At 52.6% G+C, this 23,398-nt stretch overlaps 1 long non-coding RNA gene across 3 annotated transcripts; it reads left to right on the plus strand.

The window, feature by feature from the left end:
* The first annotated feature begins 861 nt into the window (after positions 1 to 861).
* LOC148051070 (uncharacterized) lies at positions 862 to 22,741 on the plus strand. Of its 3 annotated transcripts, XR_015700779.1 has the most exons (6): positions 862 to 1,177; positions 12,421 to 12,557; positions 15,754 to 15,967; positions 18,275 to 18,448; positions 19,561 to 19,676; positions 20,397 to 22,741. It is a non-coding gene; the product is annotated as an uncharacterized LOC148051070 (long non-coding RNA). The 3 variants fall into 3 exon arrangements; XR_015700778.1 differs by lacking the exons at positions 19,561 to 19,676; positions 20,397 to 22,741 and having other exon boundaries at positions 18,275 to 19,539; XR_015700780.1 differs by lacking the exons at positions 18,275 to 18,448; positions 19,561 to 19,676; positions 20,397 to 22,741 and adding an exon at positions 16,988 to 18,247.
* The last annotated feature ends 657 nt before the right edge of the window (positions 22,742 to 23,398 follow it).

The following is a 23,398-nucleotide window of genomic DNA, read 5'->3' on the forward strand; positions in this document are numbered from 1 at the left end:
CTCGGCTGCTGCGAGAGAGAGAGAGAGGGAGAGAGAGAAGCCGGCGGCCGCCTCCGCCTTGCCCCGCTGCCCCTCGGCGGGCCGGGCTCCCGGGGCCGCCGCCGTCCCCCCCGCCCCCGGCTTTAGCTGGGCTGGCGCTGCCGGTGCTGCGGGGAGCTGCTTCCCATCGCGGTGGCTGTCGAGTCTGCCCCCGGCCCCGCCGCTCGCCTTTTACTTTATCTCTCGCAGCGGCGTCTGCCGCTCCTTGACAGACGTAAGAGCGGAGAGGAGATCCCCGCCCCGACCCGCTCCCCCACGCCCTCCCGGGCGGCCCCCTCCGCCGTCCTGTCCCGGCCCCCCTCCGCTCCCCGCTCCCAGCTGGTGGGCAGCTTTTAAAGAGCCCTTTCCACGCCGCCCTGCCCGCCGCGGGGGCTGCGCGACGCATCCCTGCCCGCCGCGGGGGGAGCCGCCTCGTACGGAGGGGAGGGGGGGGTGTGTGTGCCACGCGTGACCGCGGCGCTGCGTGGGCCGCTCCCCCCCCTCACCCCCCGCCTCTTTTCTCCCCACCGCCTCTGCTGAAAATCACGGGGGAGGGTGGGAAGGGCCCCACGCGGGCCGTGGAAGGGGCCGGGGCGCGGCGGCCGGGGCCTGCGGGCAGCGCGGAGCTTCCGCGGGAGGCGCAGGGCAGCGCAGGCGCTGCCCGCCCGCGGCCTCCGCGCAGCGCGGAGCTTCACCCACTTTAAACCCCCTCTTTCGTGCGCTCTTTTTAAGCTCGGCGGGCCCGGGCAGGATGTTTATACTGCGCAATGTAAACACGGGCTCGGGGGTGCTTTAATAAAAAGAAATCGGCGAAAACTCCTGCTGCCTCGCGAAATGCCCTTTTCTGCCTCCGCCGCCGGGCCGGGGATGGGAGCGGGCTTGGGACCCCTCGCCTGCTCCGGGGCTGCTTTAGGGATGAGGGTGGGTTTGGTTTTTTGGTTTTTTGGTTGTTTTTTTTTTAGAGGGGGGGTATATAAACCTGTGCTGAAGGTTTGCAGTTGAATGCCAGGAGCCCGATGCTCAGCTCCGGCGATGCCACGGGCATGCACAAGGGGTGGGGGGAAGCAGAATAGAAAGAAAAGGGGTCACAGATTATCCCCCCCCCCCAAAAAAAAAAAACCTTTTGCGCATCGCCCCATCAGGAGAGCTGTCACTCAAGGTAAGTCGCTTTAAACTTTTGTCACCTTTTTGCGGACCGCGCGTGGAAACCTGCGCTCCGGGGGGGTGGGGGGGCGGCAGGGCTGCAGCAGCCTGGGCTCTCAGGGCTGCCGGCTAGGAGCGGAGCAGATGTGCTGGCCGCGGCAGCCCGCTCGCTTTCAAGGTTAGGGAAAGGAAGAGAGAAAGGAAGGGGGGGAAAAAAAAAAAAAAAAAGAAGAAAAAACCTCCCCCCCCGCCCGTTGCAGGCCGCACCGCAGTGCTGTCGGTCTGTCCCGCTGCACCCTCTGCAGAGAGAGGGGGGACCGCCCCCGGGCTTCCAGATTCGCTTTTAAAGTTTTTTAATGATAATTTAATACCTTTTAAAAGAAAGATAGAGACCGGTCGGGTTTCCAAACTCCCTCCGCGTTATTCGCGAGCAGTTGCGAGCAGCCGCCGGGGCGCCTGTCACATCTGTGATACAACCGAGAGGGATTTCACATCAGGGGCTTTTTTTTTTTTTTTTTTCCCGCCCCCCTCTCTCCTTCCCCTTCCCATCGTCTGCCCCCTCTCCGCAAAATAATTCCTCTGGCAGAAAACACCGGCCCTGCTGTTCCCGGGGCAAGGGGGGAGCTTTGGGGACAGGCAGGGGAGAGCCCTGGGCAAACCCCAGGCCGGGGGCAGGTACCCGGGGAGGGGGTGGGAGAGGGGGGAGCAGTTATTTCTGGAGTTTTTCCCTGGAGGAGGGGGAGAAGGGGCTGCTCCGGTTGCCCGGGGTGCGGCGGCCGCTGCTCCCCCCCGGCCGGGGCCGCCGGGCGCGGAGCAGAGCGCGGAGCTCAGGGACGGGGGGAAAAAAACACCCCCAAAATCGCTTTTTGGGGAAGGGATCACCTTCCCCGGCTGCTCACAGCCCCGGGGCGGCTGGTGCAGAATAAACCCTCCGCTTCTCGCTGGATTTCTTGTTATTTTGGCGGGGAGGGGGGAGCGCATCGCTGCCCCTGAGCTTTGCTCCGCATCCGATGACACCCCCCCACCCCCGGCCGCGAAAACGGTGGTTTGCTTTGCTTTACATCGCTCTGCGACTGAATCTCCCCGATCTGCACCCAAAACACCCGGGGATGGAGCTCGAAACACAACACAAAGGGCTCGTGTGAATCCCACGTTCAAAACCGTCGCCACCGGCAGCCTTTCCACTAGGAAAGAAAATATCTCCCGGCAAAAATCCACCCTCGCCGTGGAAATCAAACCATTCCCCTTCAAAGAAAACCAGTCCCGGCACGACTGCCCTTTCTCCCTCTCGCAGTATCTTTTCGGAGTGTGAAAATTTGGTTTTCCGTATATTTATTATAGCCAGCAAACGTTAAAAATGGAAATATATCGCCCGGGGTTTTATAGGCCTCGCCGTGGGAATAGCAGAAGCGCTGGAGGGTTTTAAACCGAGCCCGGGAATTGGGGAAAGGAGAGTTTTGGGGAGAAAAAGCCGGGCCGTGGGGTGCCTGATGCAGGAGGGGGGTGATGGTGTCCGGAGGGATGGAGGGGAGAGAAACACGCCGGGAGAGGGGCTGGTGGTGACACTTTATTGCTTATAAAACCCCCACGCAGGTCCCAGAAGCACTTTCAGATTCGAGATGGGCCGCGGATGGGTTTTTGGAGGGGAGAGGACGGGAAAATGACTGGGTTGAGGCTGCGGGTTGGCCCCCGCAGAGGGACGGGACTCGCTTTTGCTGTTCGCTGGGGGTTTGGCTGGTTTCAGCAGGTCCGGCCCCCGCCCCCGGGCGGGGAGAGATGCAGGGAAGGGGAAAAAAGAAGAAGAAGAAGAAAAATAAAAGATCACCTAGAGCAATTAGCCCTGCTAATCCCCGCACCTTTGGGGGCCCGTTTTGCCGGCCCGGCCCCGCATATTCCCCGCGACCACCCCCGGCCCCGCTGCGCTTCCCGCCCGGCTCCGGCCCAGACCCGCTCCCCTTCCCTCCCCCTCCCCGAAACTCGGGCAGTGTTTTGTGTAAAAATAGACAAATCCGAGCTTTCTTCCTTTTCCTGCGCCGAAGGTATTTTTACTAGCTAATTGCTTAAGTGAAGTCAACTTTGCAACCAGGCCGGGTGTAATCCGAGTATGGAAATGTATATAGGTGGTATTGTTATAGGCGGGCTGGGTGCTGCTCGGAGAGGGGCCGGGGTGTTTCTGCGAGCCCGGACCACCCAGGGCGAGGGGAGTGACCACCCCATGTCCCCCTCCCCGCTGCCCCTGCTTTGCATTAACACCACCCGCAGGATCCCCCCCCCTTTTCCCCAGCACCGGCCCTTTTCCCTCGACTGGGTTTTTTTATTTTGGTTTTCTTTTTTTTTTTTTTTTCCCAGTCGCGGCCATCCCCGTGGCCGCTGGCCCCAAATCCGCGACAAATTGATCCCTAAATGTTTATTTAAGGCCGAGGGGGTGCGTTCAAGCGAGGGGCTCAAGGCTGGGCAGGGGGAGAGGCGCGCTGGGGAGGGGGTGAACGGGCCGAGGGAGAGGTGGTATTTGGGGGGACACACGCACCCCCCGACCATTTTTGCGGCTCCCTCCCACGGCAACGCTTTGCCCCACGCGTGTGCGTGTGCCGGGGTGGGGGGGGGCCTTGCCCAGTGGCACCCAGAGCCCAGCCCCGGCCCCCCGGGGCTCCGGGCGGGCAGAGCCCGGCCTCCAGGACCGGGCGGGACCTGGAGGAGATTTTTAGGAAAGAATAAGCCGAAATGAGGAGCGGGTGCGAAGCAAAGCTGCGGGGTGGTGCGGGCTGGCTGTCAGCCGCCGTGTCTCAGGCAGAAGTTCAGGCTTTGGTCGGGGGGGGGGGGGAAGTAAAATCTTACACGTTTTTCCCCCGCTTTGTCTCTCTTTTCCCCCCTCTGCCCGTCCCGAGACGTCCCCCCTGCCGCCCCCGAAGCCCACATTTTCCATTACGTCCTTGGATGAAATATTGCAGCACAGGAATTTACAGCCTTCTTCAGGGCGGGATTTTTTAGGAGTTTTCTGGCGGGACCCAGTGCCTGCGATACAAACCGGTTCCAGCGATAATAACCTCCGAGCGCTACCACTGAGACACAATCCCTTCCCACAGAGATCTTCAAAATATCTCCGGGTATTTATATCCCTGCTCAGGGACAGATAGCTAGAATACTTTCCCGGAGGGATGCTTTTTGGCTGGCTGGGATTCAGACCCGAGGACCTGGGTACCGAGGGGAACAGCGGGGCTGAGCCGGAGCAGAGCTGGGACCCGGCGAGTGATGCTCTCGGCCATCCCTCAGCAAACAAGTTCGCCCTTAAAGGCGGCCCGAAGTGTAAATCCAGGTGTAAATCCAGATGTAAATCCCGGCTGGCATTGCTGAGCCATCCATACTTTCCCGGACATTTTTTTTTTTTCCCTGGGGAGCTCCTCTAGGGACGGGGCCCGGTGCTGGGGATGCCCCAAAACCAAGCGGACCCTCGGGAAGGGATGCTCCCCTCTCCCAGCTCCTTGGCAGAGCACTGTGGCAGGCAGAAAAAATAAGGAGCCATTTCCAGCTTTTCTAGCCCCAAACTGCGGCGGGTTAGCGGTAAAATGGGAACGGCGGTACTGGAGAAACCTTTCGATCCGCTGAATTTTTGAGGGTCGGGAATCGCCTCCAGCCCCTAAAGTCTCCCGGAGCGAAAAGCCCGGCCGGGCCGGGCCGAGCCGGGCCGGGGAGTCCCCGCCAAACGGGGAGGGCGCGGGGCTTCCCCGGGGCTTAGCCTTCTTTCCAGGCTTATTGAGCTTTTTTTCGTTGTTTTCTTCCCAACTTTAAACCAAAACCCCGTGGAAATCGCCCCGGTGTGCCGGTGCTGGCGGGGGGGGGGGGGGGCATTTTTAGCGTTGGGTAGGCGAGGGCCACCGGCCCCCTCGATGGCCCCGTTTTGGGGCACCACACAAAATCCGTCTGCAGGCAGAGGTGAGAGAAGTTAAAACGGAATTGCCCAAATCAAACAGAAAACCGTTGTTTTCTTGCACGGGTACTAAAAGCCGCGGGGACGGTGTATTGTCGGGCTAAATAATAACCAGTCTGGCGGCTTCGGCTGCACTTAAATATCGAGAGATGCTGCGAAAGAACCCGACGGCTTTTGGGAAGGTGCCGGCCTCCCCGCGCTGCCCCTCGGTGCTCAGTCCCGGGAGGGGGCCGCCCGGCCCGGTGCGGCGGGGGTACCCCGCTCCCCTGGGCGGGGGGTGCGGGCAGCGGGGTCCCTGAGGAAAACCCCGGGGGGAGATCGGGGGTCCCGCACGGTTCCCGGGACGGTGCAGAGCCCCGGGTCTGTCCCCCGGTGCTGCCGGTCCGGGTGGGCTCCTCGGGAGGGAGAAAGGACCTTGTGCAGCACAGCCCCCCCGGGACCACCGAGGCAGGAGCACCAGCCGGCCCCCGGGGGAAGAGGGGGTGCCAGCACCCGGGCAAGTGTCCCTGGGGTCCCCAGCATCGGGGTCCCCAGCCGCCACCACCCCTTTTGCCTTGCCACCTGCCGAGAGGGAAGAGGGGGCTGCGGCGGCAGAGCCACCCACGCAGGACGCGGCGGTCCCCCGTGGGGAGGGATGCGGCGAGAACAGCGGCTGCCGGCGAAGGGTGCTGAGGGCAGGGCTCCCCCGGGAGAGCGGGGAAAGGCTGGCACCATCTCCGGGAGGCACCGACCTGCGCAGGTACCTGGCCGGGGGAGCAAAGCCCCCGGCGGGTCTCGGCGTGCGAGAAGGTCCCTGGTGCAGCAGAGGGGCTTTGTCCCTCTGGTCTCTGCCCACGGAGCTCCCACGCTGTCCCGGGACCGGCCAGGTCAGCCCCACTTGCAAAAACGGCCGTTTCCCCGGGTCTTCTGCTGCAGGGAGAGGGGCTGGGCTGCAGAGCGGCCTTGCAGCCCCCAGGCAAAGGGGCAGCGCACGGCAGGCGGACGGGGGGCTGCCCCGGCCAAGGCAAAGGCCGGCGGCCCGGCCCGGAGGGGCTGCAGCGGGCTCTGCCGCCCGCCCCGGGGACCCCCCTGCTCTCCCCGGGGACCCCCTGCCCGCCCCGGGGACCCCCCTGCCCGCCCAGCTCCCGCCTGCGCCCCAGGACAACCTCCTGAGTTCTTAAAACCTTGTTTCTATAATAAACCCCGCACCTAAACTCCTTTCCCCCCCTCCTTCCCCAACCCAAAGCGGGGGGCTCGGGGCTCATCTTCATAAACAACATGAAAAATCCCCGCTGTAATCCACTGCAGTTCCCCGCTCCCCTCTTTGCAGAGACCTGAGGATGCCTTTCCTTGAAAGCTCTCCCAGCAAAACCTGTTTCCCATCGTTATTATTATTTTCTTAATGAGTAAACTCCCAATTAATGATGGATCGCTTGATGAGCGGACCCTGGTCGCTCTGTAACGCACCAGCGGGCTCTGGAGCCGCACCGCGGGGTGCTGCAGATTCGGGACCCCCTTTGCTTTGCAGGTACCAGCGTAGAGAGTTAAAATACACCAAAAATTGGTTAATCACCTTTCCCACCTCCTTAGAAAAAAACAGAATAACGCCGCGTAAAACGATCCCTTTCGTACGACTGGTCCCTACCTAAATATTATAGGCGATTTGGGGGGGGGGGCTTTAAAAATGTTCTGCAGGGAACAGCGTTGGCATTCCCGGGAAAATGGCTCGGTGGATAGGTGAAATGCCCGAGCCAAGGTGGGAAGGCTTTCCGCAGCACTGGGTGTTATGCCCCGAAGTTCACCGATTTCTGCAGCAAAGCGGTTGCCTTTTTTTGTGAGAACCGGGCTGCGAATGGGAAGGGGCACATCCATCCTCCCGCTGCGCACCTGGGGGCTTGGGGAAGGGGGTGTGCGTGGGTGGAAGCCGGAGAGGAAAGGGGAAGAAATCTGTAAAATAACCCCCACCAAAACTGGCGTAGAACTCCCTAAAAATCCGAATAACGAACGCAGAAACGGTTTTGCTTTTCCTCTTTTCAGAACCGCTCGCTGGCAGCGCGTTAGGCAGAGCACCCTCAGCTCCGCGCTCCTGACCCCCCTTAAATTCCACTCCTTAAAATACGCAAAATCAGTTTGCGCCTAACTCCTTTAAAATCGGTGAGTGGGGGAAGTCCTGCCCGGCCCCCAGGGTGCTGGGAGCAAACCCCTTTTCCCAGCAGATTTCGCGGGTACCTGCGGGGAAAGATGCTGCCCGGGCGCTTAGCTTGCAGCGTCGTGGTTTTTCCTACGGGATCATTCGTTTCTCCCTTGGAAACGATCGAATCGGACCGTTTCTCACGGAAAGCACCGCGTGTTTCCCCCACGAAGCGGGGGTGAAGCCGCAGCCGCCGAGCTCCTGCGGGGCCGGGGCCGGGGGAGCTGCCGGTGCCCGGGGCAGAGGCAGCCCCGGGTCGCCCGTGTCCCCCTCCACGCGTGCGGGGTGCCATCGGGGCGCGGTGCTGAGCCCCTAACGCGAGTGGAAACCCGCCTGCACAGCCCTGGGGAGGGAGCGGGTCCGACCCACGGGGGTGTTCAAACGCTCCCGGTTAAGGTTAAACGGCTGTGGTTAAACCGAATCCAGGCGTGCTGTGAAATCGGCGCTGGCACACCAGGAAAGGGCTTTTTCTTTCCATCGGGAAGAGGTTTTAGAGCAGGTCTGGAGCGGGGTCCGCTTTGCCCCGCAGCCCCCGAAGAGGAAACCAGAAATGCCTCCACGGACTGAAATAGATAAATGGGTACAGAGAGACTGACCTGGAGGGAGAGAAGGAGAGAGAGCAAGAGAGTGGGGAAGAAGAAAGACAGAACAACATACAGAACCACATGCAGTAAGACAGAAAGAAAGGAAAAAAAAGAGAGTAAGAAAAAGAGATAAAGAACGAGAACTAGAAAGAAAGAATACGAAAAAGAGAGAAACAAAGAGAAAGGAGAGAAGAAAAGAGAGAATTTAAGAAAGAGAAATTAAGAGAGAGTGAGAAAGAAAGGGTGAAAGAAAGAAACGGAGAAACAGGGAAACACAGAGACAAAAAAGAGGGAAACAAAAATTAAGAAAGAAATAGAGAGAAAAACAGAGAGAAAGAGGAAAGAAGGAAAAAGAAAGAAAACGAGAGAGAAAAAGACAAAGAAAGAAAGGGAGAAAGGGAGAAAGAAAGAGACTGAAAAAGAGAAAGAAAGGAAAAGAGAAAGAAAGAGAGAAAGAAAGAAAGAAACAAAGAAAGAAAGAGAGAAGGAAAGAGAAGAAAAGCAAGAAAGCGAGAAAGCAACAAAGAAAGAAAGAAAGAAATGGAAGAAAAAAAGAAGAAAGAAAGAAAAAGAGAGACAGGAAGGAAGGAAGAAAAAGAGAAAAAGAAAAAAGCGGGAAAAAGAAAAAGAGAGATTAAAAGAGCGACAGAAAAGAGAAAGAAAAGAGAAGGAAAAGAGGGAAGGGCAGAAAAGGGGAGAATGAGAGAGACAAAGCAGAAAAAGAAAAAAAGGCAAGCAAGAAAGCAAGTACGAAAAGGGAAATGAATTTCCTGCAAAACCAATAATAAGACACAGACAATATAATTTTTCCCTGGCAAACAGGGGTGAGCCGGGAGGGAAAGGCTGCCGCGGGCAGAGCAGCCCGGCCCCGTCCCGTCCCGTCCCGGGCGGCCGGTACCTGCCGCCCCCGGGGCGGGCAGCCCCCTCCCCTGCCCGGGGCCGTTACCGGAGCCCTGGGCACCGCGAAACGGAGGGGAGAAAGAAAACCAGCCCGGGGGTCGGGCTGGGGAGGGGGGACTCGCTTCGATGCTTTATTCTTTCCCTCATCTTTTCCCGCAGAGGGGAACTGGCGGTGCCTGAAGGGCTCTGCCTATACACCCCCCACCCGAGGCAGGGACACGAAGGAGAACGCAGGTTTAACACCCATTTCCGAGTGGGTTTTCCACGCAGCCCCGGCCCCGCGGCTCCCCGCGGTGCGCGGCCGCTCCGCGTAGGCTGCGCCCGCCGCGCCGCTCCCGTTAAGCCCGGCTTAATGCCCGCGCCGAAAGCGGCGCGACCGGCTCCTCATTGCCTTCACCGGCTTAGTAGGTGGCCGTGTATATTTTTGTTGAAGTAGTGTTTATGTTAATGAAAAAGGCTGAGATTACAAACAGACCACTGAATGCCCGGGGTGTTGCTGCCGGATTGGTCTAAGCTGTGTACTTTAAACCTAATCAGTTTTTGGGAGCAAATATGATTTTTTTTTTTTTAAATTTATTATTTTTAGCAGAAAGACGTTTGGGATCTTTGGGGACCCCCGTGCCGCCCCTTCCCCTCAGTGTTGGGGCTGCGTTTCCCAGCGCGGCGGGCAGGGATGGAGGAGGCTTGCAGGGAAAAGCATCTCCAAGAATTAGCCATAAAACCCAACGAAAACGAGCCCTGGGCTCCTGGAGGTGGGCAGGGGAGGGGGGGGTTCAGCTCGCCCTCCCCGAGCCCCCCCCCCGACCCCACGGAGGGGTTTCTGCGTCCCGGTGGCAAACGGGTGCGCATCCCCCAAAACCTCGGCGGCGCGGGGCTCGTCCTTGCCGGGTGGAGCTAGGCAGAACCTGAAATCCACTCCAAAAACCCCGTTAATTTACCCATTTAGGATGGTAAAACATATATATAATTCCAGCGCTTTTAAATTCTAATTAAGCAGAAATCAATTACTCAATTAACATAAAAATAAAAATACAGAAGTTTTTTTTTCGGGGGGAGCAGCAATCATCCTCCTGTTACTTTGATTTCAGAGTCTGAGTTTGGGGTCAGTCTCATTCTGTTTTTCTTAACAAAAACCCTCTCTCCAAAATGATTCCTGCCCCCCCAACCGTTTCTATTCCTGCCTGCATTTGCATGCTTGAACTGTTGATAGCGATAGTTAAAAAAAAATCAGATTTTTGCAGACTTTTTTTCCCCCACTCGATAATTTCCCAGCGTGGAGGGATCCACCTCGGGTCCCAGCGAGCGGGTTTCTCCCCCCAGGAGCTCTGCGAGCAAACGTGCGCACGGCATTTGGCATCTCGCTCCTTTTCAACACTTTCCTTTTGTGGGCAAAAGCTCTCGGCGGAGAAGCCTCGCCAGCAGAGCCAGGGAGACCTGGAGGATTTGTACAGTCAAATGTTTTACTACTGTTATGATTCCTCATTGACTAAAGCACAAAGTAAATCAGAGCGTAAACAAGTCGCCGTTGGAAGGGGATGCAAATAAAATTTGGGGCAAGTGAAACTTTAGTAGGGAAGGGGTTCAAGAAAACAAGGGGAAAAAAGGGAAAATGAGAAAATCCTACCCAAAGTTTTCCCCATGCAACGGCTGTGCTGCGCTAGAGCTGCAGGGGGGATTCCCCCCGGGTTTGGGGGGCAGAGGAGCACTCTGAAAACAGCTTTTTCTCCCTTAAAATATCTTTAGGGGGTCAAGCTGTCTCCCCACGGAAAGGGGAGATTCCCAGCGCAGGGCTTAGTGCGGACCGCAGAGGGGGTTTCTTTGTTCTCTCCTTGCACCTGGAATTAGCCTTTATTCCATTATGCTTTTTTTTCTCTTCTTTCTTTTTTTTTGGGGGGGGAAACATTGTTTTTTTCCCAGTGACATTAGGTGATTCTGTAGGAGGGGCTGTCAGGGCAAAAAAAAACCCCAAAGCCAGTAGATGGCTTTGGAGAAAATGTCACCAAAAGTAAGGCTGTGCTGTTAGAGCCAGGTAGGCCCTGCAGAGGCGCCCGGGGTGGGGGGCAGCAGGGCAGGGGGTCCCCCAAACACCCAGCCCCTCGCTGCTGCTCCCCCTGAGGCGGGGACAGCCCTTGCGTGGGCAGCCCCTGCCTGGGGACCAGCTAAAGGATGGGCACAAAGGGCTGTCCCCTGCCCCGACACACGCCGGTGCGCACACACGCACACACACACACACACGCGCGTACATGCTCACAGACACCCCCCGGCTCCTCTAACCCCCACATCCGACCGCGCTGCTCTCTAGAAGCACTAATGATGCCGCAGACCAGCTATGCGGTGTGAGGCAAAAGCAGATGAAAGTGATGTCACATTAATGTCAGCTCACAACTCGAGCCCACACAGCCTTGATTGCTCTTATTAATCTTGCCAATTTGTCTGTCAGCACTTGGCTAATCCCTAAATAGCCTCCCAACAGGTGCTTTATGCTTCCGCCACATCCCTGCTCCCCGGCACCCCCCGGGAGCCCCGCTCGCCCTCCCCGGTGACACCGGCTTTCTCCTGTCCATCTGGGACCGGCTCTTTTCCCCCCGGGAGGGCTGGAAGGGAGAGAGGCGACTTTGCAGATGTTGTTTAGTCTGTCCAAAGAGGGGTCGAAGCTTTGGGCTTCCCAAAAGGAAGCGATGACCGACGGGGAGAGGAGATGCTGGAGAAGCTGGCGGGTGGCAGAGGGGAATTACCTGGCGGTAACGGGGGGTGAGAAAACCCTCTGCAATTAGAAAACACATTTACGGCACCCTCCGCCGCGACTATCGCACGATAGCGAGCTGCGTTGCTTTTATTTGTCGTGGGTTTGGTGGTTTTATTGAGAGGGGAGAGAAGATTAAAACAAAAGGTCCAAACTGAAGTTGTAGTGGAAAAGCCACATTGCACCCTAAGCAGTTTTATCCTGCAGTTAAGCTGAGGTTCGATTATTTTCTTTACTACACTACCAGAAAATCCACTGGCTTATTATAGTGTATAATTAGCCACAAACTACCAGACGAGTATTGAGTAGAAGACTAAAATTATTATGTTGCAAGGCTTAATCTCCCTAACTTTGTTATTTAGCACAGTAGTCTTAATCACAAAACACAGATTTTGTGTTTAAAACTATTAACTGCTAAACCCAATTAATTGCTAAACCCTATTAACTGCTCAAGTGGAGTCCAGGCTGCTTTCCTCTCTCTGCATGAAGGAAGTTTTATTTCTGTTTGGCCACTCTGCTGCATTAAATGCTTTGCACAGAGATTACAAGCCCTGTGCCTTGCAGCGGTCTCCTCCCGCGGTTCACCTGGGAGATGCTCTGGTCTGGGGGAAGAGCTGCCAAACCCAGCTTCGGTGCAGCAGGCTCCTATTTTATATCCAAAGTTGGCTTGGGCTGTTTCCAACAGCAGGAAGGAAGAGCTTTCAGAAGCATCTTCAACCTTTTCTCCGAGAGCCTGGTCCAAAGTGGTCCGAGTCACCAAGGGAAGTGTATCCACTAATTGAGCTCAGCGCTGTTCATCATTAACCTTTGGGTGTTTCAGATCAGATCCTAAAAGCTCTCTAAAAATACCATTCGCGACTGCAAGCTGTTTCACTCCATCCTGACCTGGATTTATTATCAGGAGACAAATAGATTTTTTTTTTTCTTTCTCCCCAAGCCATTTATTTCACCCAATAAGACTATCCATCATGGTGCGCTGGAACCGACCTACGATCCGAGGATATTCTTGGATACGCAGCATGTCAGGAAACAGCTAGCAGCCCCGCATGATGCAAATATTTGGATGACCGAGAGGTAGGAAGGATTGTCCAAATGTTTACTAAAGGCTGTTGATAGCCTAAGGATTTATAACTGGTGTATAATGTCTGCCCCCACACAGCTCCCCTAGCAGGTGCATCCAGTTTCAACATGACACATGGTATATGTGTGCTCTGGGAAAGGGGATGCAAGAGAAAGCCTGTTTCATAGGTCTCAGCTCCCTTTTCCCAGCTCTGCTTACTGGTTTGGAGCCCATGGAGCAGCAAGATGGGAGCCTAGGATCCACTCCAATGATGCCTACCCCTGATAGAGATTCAAACCATTGCTAACACTTAAAAACAACATACAAGCATCAAGCATGTTTAGTTGGAATTTCCTAAGTGAAACCAATGCTCTGAATTAATTAGGCCCATCAAAATATTCCCTGTCACACTCCTTCGGTGCTGTGGTGGAGGAAATTCATGACATTGTTCTAGTTATTGTTCTTGGCATTTCACTTCCTAATTTTCCACCACTGGGATTTGATCGCTTCTGTCTCACAGTAAGTCCTAATTGCTGCTACAGGCATATCAGAAGTGCTAACAGATCAGTTTTAACCATTTCTGGTGTTCAAATAGCTACAGCTTTCCAGTGGTGGTGCAGACCCCACTGGACATGCCCCATACCTATTGCCAGGTAGTCTCTACTTCTGCCTTTCCAGCCCAAAGAGGAGTGTACATCCAGTATAGACCAGACTGACTGACTAGAGCTGGAAATATAGTCAAGGAGAGATTTAGTACCTTGCCCAAGGCCGTTCAATGATTCAATGGCAGAAAGGTCAACTCTGGTGCTGCAAGTCCTGTAACTTACTGTCCTGATGCTACTGCCAGCCCAACCTCCTGCTCAAAGTAGGTCCATCGCCAGCGCTAGATCGGGTCATCCACGGCTTTGTTTAGCAGAGCCTTGAAAGCCTCCAATGCCAGGGTCCAACAACCATGAATATTGATAGTCCAGGTAGCAGAGGAGCTGCTGGTGCCCTTGTGTCCAGCCAGCCAGGCTCTCAAGCTCTGCTATCAAAGCAGCAGCCGTTTTGGCTGTAAGCGTTCCTGCTACCATGTTATTGAGAAACAATATCCTACGGAACGGGAGAAATCAGAAATCAGCACAGAGTTGAGTCACTCAGGTCTGGTAATCACCTTCCACTCGACTATTTTGCAAGTTTTGACTGTGCTGGGAACATGAACGCATGCGTTTAGCGTGCTGCAGACGCCCAGACAACGTGCTTTTCTTAGTAATGAACAGCATTTGTATCTGTTGCAGAAAAGCCTTTAATTCATTACAGACCCAGACTAGTAGAGTTTACCGACTGCTCAGATGGGGAACACAATGGCCCTATTGTTTTGCTAAGGGAAGATTTCTTAGTTGCGTGCTGTTGCGTAAACTGCATGTTTTCTATTTGTTACCTGATTCATTTCAATGAGCTTCCTTAGATAGGGTTAAGACCATTTGTCGTCCCACGCTGAAGCAACGAAAGAACTGTCGCAGGCTGTGGACTAGATTATTAGTATTACCTCTTTTGGTTTGTTTAAAAAAACTAAGAAGAGAACTTGGTGTTCTTCTAGGGAGAAGAAATTGCGTAATAAAATATATGGGAAAAAAGAAGTAAGTGCTCAAATTCCAAAGTCATCTGTTGTGCTCGATGAAGGTTTTTTTTATATATTAAAAGAATTCAGTCCTGGGTTTGATGCCGCATTCTCAGTGTGACCTTAGATGTGGAGTCATAACGCAGATTAATCTGGACTCCTCTCTGCTTGAACGTATTTCTCAACCATTACCCACCAGTGCTGGAAACGCAGTTCCTAGGCAAGGATCTTGAGCCATCGGCTGGCTCCAAGCCAGAGGGATGCAAGGAAGAACCAGTCGCATCTGGTAAAGTGGCTGGTTGGTAGCTCCGAGTTCTCACCGGGGCTGGTGGCATCTGGACCGGGTGTCCCAGGGACCAGCATCGCAGGTGTAGAGAGATCAGAGGCGGAGTGTTAACTGCGGCATTGCTTTTACTGCAAGAATGACTGTTTCTGCAAATGCATGTGCTGCTTATCTTGTGGTCATACGGTGCATGGCCCAAAGCTCTCTTGACAGCCATGCCAACTATGCTTATGCATCAGTATCTTCAGTTTTTCTTAGCTGTGAGCCTTGGGATTATATTTGCACTCCAGCGGGGATGTCTCCACAGATACTGGCCATGGGGATGGCATGCCAGCGTGGCTGGGTCTCCCCTTTCCCCAGACCCAGCGCTGGCTCAGTGGGTGCAGTGTGTGGGAATGTGAGGGATTAGGTGAAGGAAACGGCAGGCTGGGCTGGTGGGGACATACACGCCATCCTCCCACCGAGGCGTGCAAAGAAATTCCCCCTGGAGAGAGAATTCGGGCTCTGGCTGTGTTATCTCTCCATACTGCTGGGCTTCTGGGTTGGGAACTCATACCTTCTTTTCCAGCCAGCTGTTTTGTGGATGGGTTATGACTTTTCAAATAATGTAATACAGTAATTTGAGATTAAAAAAAATGGTAAAAAGATTGGATATAAGGCATTCCAGCCTAGAACTGCAGTCCTAAAACCTTGGTTTGCCTATTGTCTGAACCTAGAAGCACCCACACTGCATGGGGGCAATTGCAGCTCGAACCTCTCCGGCAAAAGAGAGAACCCGCTGCTCACCCATCGCAGATCTATTCTCTAGACTCTGTGTCAGAGCAGTTTTAGGAGAGAAAGGCCACTGATACCAGCTTCCAGAGAGGGTGTTGAGGGATGGAAACCACTCTTCTGTTTTAGCATTCACTGCTCTCTTCCCAGCTGGCCCAAAGCAGCTGCACTTGGATTTGCTGGCTTTAAGTAGGCGTATGCTCACCTTGGTGGGGGAGATCAATTCATTTTGAAGTCGTGACCTTCCCCAGAACCTGAACAGGGACTTTAAGCACCTCACACGGGCTCTTCTCACTCAGAAGCACTGCTGCTCATTGTCCCACCTTTGCTACTGAAGTCCAACCAGGAGAAGGTTGCAAAATCAGTAGGATTTGGCCCAGGGTTACCCGAAGCACACAAATGAGCTCAGTCCCTGGTACGTTCCAGCGCGTTTGGGCTTGGAGACTGTGAGCGATGGCTTGTGGTCCAGACCAGCATGGTGCTTTCAGCTACATATAATTAGATGTTTTTCTAAAGCAAACCATTCCTGACAGATTGAAAGGTTTTTATTCTACAGGATTTTTGCTGCCTCATCTGACAGGGAACATGCAGGATTCACTCGAACTCTGCTTCCTTGGAGTAAATCACAGCATGGGGCTGCCTTATCTCAACCAGAGACCCTCTACAGGAATGTTGCACTGTCCAGCCCTCGGGCCACCCACCCCTGATCCCAGGCATCAGCATCTGCTCCAGGTCCAAGCTCCGACTCTTCAGAGACATATTTTTGCAAGGTCAGGAGGTTGGGTGGTAAAAGGGGAGCGGGGAATAGCAGAGAGACAGTTGAGGCTGACTCTGCAAAGAGATTTCAGGGGGATGTTTACACTGGCCTTTAAGTGCAGACTTGAGCCTGTTCTCCTCTCCAGATTTGCCGCCCATCTGCGTTGTTTGCATGCAAACACATATCAGGCACAGATGCAGTCCCAGCTTCAAAGTCTTCTGGATGAGGGTGGCCCATGCATGCTCTGCACCCTTGGTCATGCAACTTGGCCCAAGTGGCCCAAGGCAGGACCGGGTAAGGCAGCTAGCCCTGGTAGGCATCATCTTATGCCCGGCTCCTTTGCAGGGCAACGAGGGTGCTTTCAGCATGAGCTGCAACTGAGATGCTGTGGTATAACCAAAGGGCAGCATAAATAAGGAGACAAGCCAGAGGGGCACATAGGAGAAGGGGAGAAATAGCTCTGTCTGATGGAAGTAGGTGGGTGTCCATCTCAACTGGACGGAGATACAGCTCTGTGTATTGCTTTCATCCATCACAGAACATTCCTTTTCCCATCACATTGTGGTGATTCACCACCTGCTAGCTTGTCAGCAGAAAGGATTACAGAAAATAGTGTTGCACTGGACAGCTAGCCTCCATTTTGTACACATCGACGAACCATTTGCCCCTGTGTGGAAACGGTGTCCTTTGGGATCAGGTCAAAAAATTATTTCATGTTAAGTTTTTCTGTGAAATTGCTGTTTGCATTTGTCTGGAACTGGGTTCATCCAAGAAATAGCTGTGAAAGGGGTCACTGAACATGGTCTGACCGCCCATCAGGAACAGAGAGAGACTGTTTCTATGTGCATCACACCACTGTCCCGGGAGATAGTTCAATACAGATAGAGAGAGAGGGGAAAAAAGAGAATGTTGCAAGCAAAATTCTGATTTTCCTAAGCTGCTAAACTGAAAGTGGGTTATTATTTTTTGCACAACCACTTGTATATAAATCCTTCCTGAATGATGGGGAAAACATAATTTCCTTTTCTCTAAGGGCTGGTCTCAACAAGGGAGATGAAGACTCCAATCTGTTGCCCAGTGAAATAAGGATTCACTGTCCAATATAGAGGGTTGCATGGTGAATTCTTACCTAACTACTCATAAGAATAATCTACCCCAACTCCTACAGAGTCTTCTAAGTAAGCGGCTCGTTTTCAGAACCGAATTACTAAGCCTGAAGTCTGGGAAGTCATCCCTGTCTGTCACCCAGCCCAGGCTGCACCTCCCTGTGATCCTGCCCCTGTCCCACTGAAGAGCCTCGGGGCTGAGCCACCCACCGCAGCGTCCCTGAATTCAATTGCCATTTCAGCCCTCGCTTTCCTCCGTGGCAGAGCATGGGAGTCTCCCTCCCTCCCTCCTTGCCTCCCTCCCTCCCTCTCTCGCTGTGCAGCTGCTCAGCTCTGCGAGGGAAAGGCTCCCAGATGTGCTTGGGAGGGAGCGGGCAGAGTCCTGAATTCCACTCCGTGCCGGGTGGACTCTTTGTATATTTTGTTTTAAGGAGAAAATATGTAGAGAGTCCTTGGAGGAAGGCCGGGGACCAGGCACGTCCCTGTGAGCGCAATAACCACAGGGCTAGGAGGTCCTGCAAGTCATCCGCCTTCGGCTTGCCTTTGCCTGCAAGATGGACCGGCGGCTGATGGGCAGCTCTCGGCATTGTCGGCAGCTGAAGTCCATCTGCATCACACAACAGGTCCCTAAACCCTTTCCTGGAGATGGCTCAAGGCAACCAGACCCTTTGAGAAAATGGGGCTTTACTCAAAAGCCAGCAAGCACCGCAACACCTAAACACCCGTGTTTGGTATTTTTGGTATTTTTGGCCTGTAAATGATGTGCCATATCAGATCAATAAATACTCACACACTCGTGTTTTGTGGAGCTGGTTTCATTGCATGTTAAGTGCGTTTAGCTGTGGTACTTGGTAGCTACTTGATTATTGCATGAGACAATACATTTATGAAGTGTTGGCCTTCATTTAGTTAATCACTTCATTGATGTGTAATATAAAAACGGTATGAAACTAATTGTTCCCATGGAAACAGGAACCCAGCAAATGATTTCATATCACAGCTTGGCAAGAGAAAAAGAAGAAACTTCTGTAATTGTTCCCATTAACCAAGCGCAAAGGATTCATGCTCAATCTCTACTACACTCTGCTTCGCTTCTGCTGTGAATTAGGAGACGAAAAGTCAGCACAGAACCACATAAAAAAGCACCAAACAAGCTGCGCTTTATTGAGTATTTGTAGTTCTGCCACCAAAACCATTTCCCTTCTGCTTTACAGGTTTCTGGCCAGCAACACCAATGACTGTCACGGCCAACCCGTTAATTTGGAGATGTCATGTGCAGGGGTTTTAACTATGAACAAGCCATGTGTGTGCAGGAGGAGGGAGGACATCCCTGACCACGCTGCAGGACTGAGTTGTGGGCTGGAGACAGGACAACACTCACCTCAAGGGTGAGTGCTTAGAAAGTGTAGGCAAAGCCAGCTTTTGGAGCAAGTAACTGGGGCAATCCTCCCCAGAGTTGGGCAACTGAGATAGGCTGCCATGCAAATCAGTCTGTGCGCACACGAAGTAACCCAAACCTCATCTTTACTGAGATTTTTCCCACTTCTTCTATAAGATCTACTCTTGACTGAGTCATCTCAAGGGCTCAGTTGCTTTAGAAACCCCCCAGTATCACTGTATTAGAGGGACTCATATTTTCCAGTTCTCTGAATTCCCACCAGACTGACATTTCCTCATCCCAGGCAGCCCAGCGAGGAGCAGCACGTCCTAGCAAGGTGCTTCATGGTCGTGGACCATCACGTGCAAGATCAGCCTGGCCAGTTTTAGTAAGACCAATGGCTCTACAATGCCGCGGGGTGGCCTGCCTGTGCACCCGTGTGGAGGTGTGAGCCTCCCACCCCAGGGTGGAGGCACCTCCATCATCCCCCCATTTGCCTCGGGGCTCTGCCCCTAAACCCAGCCCCATCACGCACACCAATAAAAGGGAACCGGCAGCACAAACCCCATCCTGGCTGCCAGGCCAATGGCCACCCAACTCCACCAGCTTCTCTGGAGGGACCAGGAGACATGGACCTGCTCCATCCCGGGAACCACGGCAGAACAGGTTTCTCACTAGGCTAATTACTGCTAATTGTGCCACTTCCCTATCTCGCCAGCCTTGCCCTGAGCAGAGCTGATAGGGTATCAGTCAGATAAGAGGCACTCAGCACAGGTAACTGGTAAATGTTGTCAGACCTGTGGTGGGGTGAGCTGCCTTCTGGAGGGGTTATCTCTCCTGCTGAGAACCTGAGGCACCGACCTCCTAAGAGGGACATCGGGGTCCTAAGGATGTGCAGAGGGTAGCTGTGACCGGCACACTCCTCTAAGCTTTTTAGGAGGTGCTATAAGGGATTTTGGTGACTCAGGATTTGCGAACACTAGAAAAGCAAGCTGGCATTCATTTTATAGTAATTGTTTTAAATTTACTTAACATGCAGTTGAGTGGTTTTTGCTGTTGTTAATTTAACACTGTGGAAATGAAGGTTTCATCATTTCTTCCTTTTTTTTTTTTCCCCCACAGGGAAATAAATCCTGTTCTTTTAACAAATGCTGTATCTCTCAGATCTTTTGTTATTTTTCACCATCTCTGCTGACCTCCATGAAGTAATTCGGCTTCTACACTGGCCTGAGCTCTAGGTAGGAATTATTAACATCTGCTTACCAAAGTGGAAACTTGGACAAGGTGTCATTGCTGTTCTGCAACATTTTTTCAAAATTATTTGCAACAGAATATTTGAAAATTTTGCAGCCAACTCAGAGAAAAGTCTTGCATGTGTAAATGTAGCTCCTGGCTGTGTGTATAGCCCCACATCACATCTAGCAGGCAAAGCACACTGCTACGCAACGCCTGGCCGCATCAGTACCTACATGTTGTCTTGCACTTGGGTATCTCAGTGCTTGTTGTAAAAACTAAGAGAGCACCACTACTTCATTTGATGGATGAGTCAACAGAGCTTGTTCATGGCTATCAAAGTCAATGGCAGGGCAACTCACATACCTGAGAAATCTGCTGGGTCCTCTAATCCAAAGCTTGGGATATTTTCCATGTCAAGTACCTCCACGTATAAGAGCAACATAGGAGAGATGGATAGGCAGGCAGACAGACAGAACATTTTCTTCCTCGAGGTAGCTCAATCATCTGCTTTTCCTTTTACCCTGCAAGTCCGGTCCGCTTTCAGTTTGGTTTAAGTTACCAAAGTTTCTCAGCTTGTTACAGTAAAGCTCATAACAAAGTCTGTGGCCAGCTCTTTCTTTGATAATTCCTTTCCCCCCATTTGTTTATCTCAAGTGCTGAGCTTTGTTCCAGGCCCAAAACCAAAAGCCTTTCTACCCTGTTCTCTTCTTGACTTGTTGCAGATGTAACGAAATAAATCTTTAGAAAGAACAAACCTTCGCTTCCCCTCTCCCGTCTGATTCAGTCACAAACCCCAGGAAAGAAAAATAAATCACAATGTGAGCTCGCCCAGTCTCAAATGATACCACGTCTAGTCCCGCAGGCCACCGTTCAAATGGGACGTGTGTGTCCCTCAGAGACGTCGGTGAACACAGCGACTGAATCAGCAGCATCAGCCCAGGCTATCGCATGAAACAGCCCGTGCAAAACAAAACCCCGTGCATTGCCGTGAGCCGGATGCCCATCTTACCCACGCTTCCCAATTCGCCACGTTATTTTTTCCCTCCATGGTCCGACAACGGGAAAAAAAGATCTGATAACCACAAAACCCTTATTTTGAGTATGGCTAAAGTCAAGGACCAACAAAAAACTTGTGATCAGCCTGAACTGAGGCTGATGCAATGGTCAGCAGCAGTTGTGAGCACAACCAAGCTGTTGGTGCCTTCCCGGAGCTTGTCCCTTGGGCACCGAAGGGCGATGTGCATTGGTGGCTTTTCTCACAGCCCCACCAGCGGCTCTGTCCCTCTCGTGTCTCCCCTGCCACCCACCTAATGCATTTTAAACTGTAATTGGAAAATCAGCTGCAGGATATGTTTGTTTTTCTAAACTGGCCATAGCAAAGAGCTAGAAATGTGCCTCCAAACAGAGCTTCTCCTTCTGAGAGATGTCTCCATGTGAAAGCTGTGTTGCTCTTCCATCAACCATTAAAGGAAGCCTCAAACGATCTCTAAAGGCTACCAAATTACAGTGGTTTACCAAACCGTTGTTTTCAGCCAATGTGCCAGAGATCCCATGTATGTTCTCCTACCCTGCCCCAGCTCTGGGGTGAAACGCATCAGCCTGAAGCCCTTTCCAGTGCCCACTTCACTTTGTGTTGCCCTGGACTAGGAATGGGCAGCCGGTCATGGCATCCGCACCACAGGGATTGCAAGTGAAGTGGGGCACAACTGCTTAAAATGGGGTTGCCTACATTTGCCTAACCGTGTCATCAGTTGACAGGGGTCAAAGTTAAAGACAGACCTAGCTTTAACTCGGGGTGCACTGGAACCGTATAAAAGGGATGATCTGGATTTACACCAGGTAGCATCTGGCCTGTTGGTTTTTATTCTTTCAAGGGTACTTGGGGGAATATGTACAGAACCACGAATGGTGCTGAAGTCAGAAGACATTTGCGTTATGCCTTTAGTCCCAGACCTTCACTCCAGAGGGATGAACGGAGGGTTTTCTTTCATGGTTTTTTTTGAATTTAAATAAGAGGTCTTCGCACATTTGAAACAATCTGTACAGTTAGCATTGAAGAAAGTGTAATTAGACACTTTGAGAACTGGAAGAAATTAACTCCAACCACAGACCATCACTCAGACTATTACTTAATAATACTTCCCAAATGTGCAAAGTACTTAGTTTTAGAATAACAGGAAAGACGTGTAACTTCTCACTGAGAGCAAAGGCTTTGGTCCAGGAAGCATGCACAGAAAAGTCGAAAGCCACCGTGCTCCAAAGCCATAAGATGCTTGCCACCTCGCACCACCTGAGGGGTACCAGGGCGCTGGGCTGGGACAAACCTGCTCAGCCATGGTGCTGGGCTGTGAAGGATGCGATTCACGGTCCACAGCCCCATGGCGCTTGAATGGCTGGAACGGAGTCAACAGGAGCAACCGGCCCGAGGTGCAACGAGCTGCGTGCGAGATCGCCTTCAGTTTCCAACATGCCAAGGAAACCGCTGAGAAATTGCTGTTTTCCTTCTTCTCCAGCACTGGGCAGAGCCGTTGACTCACCCCGCGCTACAGAGGCCTGGCTAGAAAGAGATTATTGTGATTTCTGCCCATTTCTTTCCTCACTACAAAAGGCCCCATTCATCTGGGCTAATTTTGAAGGGAGAGCAAGGGGTATCAGTAGCATGAACTGTATCTGAGTGTCTCGACCACATTTCAGCAAGCCATGCTTGTTGGCCAGTCCAACCCGGTGAAATAGATATCTTTCATTTGAAGCTTTTTAGTGGATCGTTTCTCTGATTTTAAACAGAAGTATCTTTTCTGGCCGTGGCAAGTTTAAAAAGTACTGACGAAGCAGGGACAGCCATTTTCATAGCAAAAACAAGAGGCCATTCAAAAAGTGGGAGGAAAAATGTTGTTCTCGCGGCAGATATGTGTTTCTGCTGCTGCAATCAACGTACCTATGTTCGCCTACCTAAATGCACCTCACGTATATGCAATAAGGCTGTGTCTAGAACAGTAAATTTCTTGCCTTATTTCAAAGCACTGAAGAAAATTGATTTTTTTAAAAAAAATACATACGTGATGCCTTATATGCTTAACCGCTAGTCTTTGTGGAGCACAACTGGGACTGCCTGTGTGTGTGGGAAGAGCTACAACATAATTGCTTTCAGCAGAATATCACTGTAGTCTATAATTAAAATATATGAGGTTGCCAGTTTCAAAATTTTTAAGTGATTTCATCTGTATTTGGGTGATTATGTCTCTCTGAGCGGCTCATTTAAAATGATACTTCTATTTTCAGCACACAAAATGGTTGCTGGGCAAAAGAGAAAGATAATTTTGTCATCTCCTTCTTGCAGTCTCCAAGAAAGCATCTAGGGAAGCCTGGAGAGACAGAGCTCAGACTTCAACAGCATGTCCCATCACTGGGGAAATCCTTGATGAAAGCTGCTCATGAAGTGTCATTCCAGAGGTGGAATGGAAGGTGTCGAGAAAGAACAAAAAAAAGAAAAAAAAGAGGAAAAAAAAATTACTAACAGAAAAATCTGGCACCTCCTAAATCACAGTGACAATTTCAGCACAGTGTTTACACAGGGTAGTAAAAATAAATTGCCTGAGACTGATTATACCCACATGCCACTCGCCAGGCAACAGGGATGTCCTGCAGTATCGGAAACCAAACACGAGGAAACACGTGCCGGTGGCAATCACCATCAGCACGACAGCATCGGGGCCAGGGCTGCCTT

Source organism: Nipponia nippon, unplaced genomic scaffold, assembly GCF_047370975.1.
Source record: "Nipponia nippon isolate SJK-2023a ecotype South Korea unplaced genomic scaffold, ASM4737097v1 scaffold_7, whole genome shotgun sequence".
Lineage (NCBI taxonomy): Eukaryota > Metazoa > Chordata > Aves > Pelecaniformes > Threskiornithidae > Nipponia > Nipponia nippon.